Raw genomic sequence first — 2,911 nt, 5'->3', positions numbered from 1 at the left:
TTAACCAAGAACTTCAAGAAAATCTTAAAAGGTTTCAACAAAAAAGGTCAAGGTCAGTCTACCAGAACTCAATACAAAGGCAACAACTCCTCATATCAAAAGGTTGAAACAGCACCTTTCTCACAAAACAATCAACCTCAGACTGGTCGATCAAGACAGAACAGAACTAGTTCCACAGACACAGGTAAATCTCTCAACCGGTCAGTGCAGTGTAGGGAATGTGAAGGATATGGTCACATACAGGCTGAATGTGCAACATATCTAAAAAGAAAAAAGGCTATGTCTGTAGCTACTTTAACTGACGATGAGGAGGAAACTTCAAATGATCAGTCAGATGATAACGTGGGAAACTTTGTAGCCTTCTTTACCGCTACAGATCTTCAGTCAGACGGAGACCAATCAGATGAAGAATCATACATATCGACTGACGATTTTGAAGAGAGACATACTCAACTTGAAACAGAATTTGCAAAACTTGTTGCTAGCTGGGAACAACTTGTGAAAGTGAATAAGAATCTGAATGACGAGCTGAAGCAAAGAGATGATCTTCTAACGAAACTGAATACTGATCTAGTCATAAAAGAAGATCTCATCACTCAGATAAGGTCCAGACACGGAAAACTGATCAAGGAATTGGAGAGCCTGAAGAAAAAAAATATCCAGATGATGGACACCACATCTACCCTAGATAAGATTCTAGACTTTGGCAGAAATCCGAATGATAAAAAGGGTCTGGGATTTGAACGAGGTGAATCTTCGAATAACGCACCTAAGTTCATCAAAGAGGGTATGTCTAAAACCACAGCTGATCACAACTATGAGCAAGGACAGTCATCTCAGTCAGTACAGAACAAGGGAAGGAGATACGACCAGACTGCTGATACTGGCCTGACCAGATTAACTTATCAATCTCATTATTCAAGGTTCAAAAATAATATTGTCAAAGTTAAATATTACACCCCTATCTGTCACTACTGTCAAACAAAAGGTCATACTCGGCCTGAGTGTTATTTTTTTTACAGAGATCAAAGGAAGGAAAAATATCAGAATAAGACCATTACACCCTTCACTAGACAGGTTTGGGTCAAGAAGTCAGAAGTTATCTGCTACCCCACCATTGTTCTGACAGCATCTACAACTGACGCTAGATAGTATTTTGACAGTGGGTGTTCCAGACATATGACAGGAAATGTTAAGTGTCTGATGGTTGTTCAACCCATCAATGGAGCCGTAACACATTGAGATGGACAAAAGGGGAAAATAGTTGGGAAAGGTATCCTGAATGTACCAGGCTTACCTCAATTAGAAGAAGTCCTGCTAGTCAGTGGGTTGAAAGCGAATCTAATTAGCATCAGTCAGTTGTGTGATCAAAATTGGAATGTGTGATTCGATCGTAACTGCTGCAGAGTTAGTGACAAAGCAAATCAACTTGTCATGGAAGGAACTCGTTCCTCAGACAATTGTTATGTTTTGGCAAATGGAACTACTTGTCACCTATCTAAATTTGATGAATCAAAACTCTGGCATAGACGACTGGGTCACGTAAACTTCAGAGATATGGATAAGTTGATAAAACTGGAAGCAGTGAAAGGTGTACCTAAGATCAGAATAGATCCTGAAAAAATCTGTGGTGCATGTGCTATTGGGAAACAAATCAGAACTCCACACAAAACAGTAAGAGGCATCATCACTGAGAAGTGTCTAGATCTTGTTCACATAGACCTCATGGGACCAACACAGACTAAAAGCATTGGGGGAAAGAAATACATATTTGTGTGTGTAGATGATTTCTCTCGATACAGCTGGGTATACTTTCTGAGAGAAAAGACAGAAGCTTTCAAGGCCTTTAAAACTCTGTGTATAAGAGTTCAGAAAGAAAAGAATGAGTCTATAATAAAAGTTCAGAGATTGAGGAGTGATAATGGAAAGGAGTTTGAGAACTCACTATATTCAGATTTCTGCTTCGAGCACGGTATATCACATGAGTTCTCAGCCCCTAGAACTGCTCAACAGAATGGAGTAGTGGAAAGAAAGAATAGAACTTTACAAGAAATGGCTAGAGTTATGCTACATGCCTCGCATCTACCGCAGCGCTTCTGGGCTGAAGCAGTACACACAGCCTGTCATACCATAAATAGGGTCTATCTTAGACCAGGAACAACCAAAACACCATATGAGATCTGGAAGGGTAAGAAGCCAAATCTGAAGTATTTTCATGTGTTTGGGACAAAGTGTTATGTGCTAGCTAATAGAGAACAAAGAGGGAAGTTCGAACCAAAGAATGATGATAGCATCTTCCTTGGATACTCTCCAAACAGTCGTGCCTACAGAGTCTATAACAAGAGGACTCAATCTGTGATAGAGTCAATAAATGTGGTTATAGATGACAGTCCAGAAGAGTCAGTAGACACAACAGTGACAGATTCAATGACAGAACTTCCTCTCAGTGATCCAATTGCCACTAATAGCAACAGTCAGCCCAAACCACAAGAATCGTCAGATGAAGATCAAGAAAGTTCGGATCAAGAGACAAACCTCATAAATGATACAGGTAAAGACAAACCCACTAGAACTCAGAAAAACCATCCATCAGATAACATTATTGGAGATCCATCAGATGGGATGAAGACCAGGAGCAGAATAAGAAATAATTTGACAGAAGTATCTGGGTCTGCTTGTTATACCTCAAAGATAGAACCCAGAAATGTCAAATAAGCCTTACAGGATGATCTATAGATCAAGGCAATGCAGGAGGAGTTACATCAGTTTGAGAGGAATCATGTCTGGGATCTAGTTTCAAGACCTGATGGTGTTAACGTAATTGGAACGAAGTGGATCTTTAAAAATAAAACTGATGAAGCTGGGAATATAGCTAGGAACAAAGCTCGGTTAGTGGCTCAAGGGTATACTT

The sequence above is a fragment of the Ipomoea nil genome, unplaced genomic scaffold (assembly GCF_001879475.1).
Source record: "Ipomoea nil cultivar Tokyo-kokei standard unplaced genomic scaffold, Asagao_1.1 scaffold1971, whole genome shotgun sequence".
Classification (NCBI taxonomy): domain Eukaryota; kingdom Viridiplantae; phylum Streptophyta; class Magnoliopsida; order Solanales; family Convolvulaceae; genus Ipomoea; species Ipomoea nil.
Note: the sequence above shows the minus strand (reverse complement) of the source record.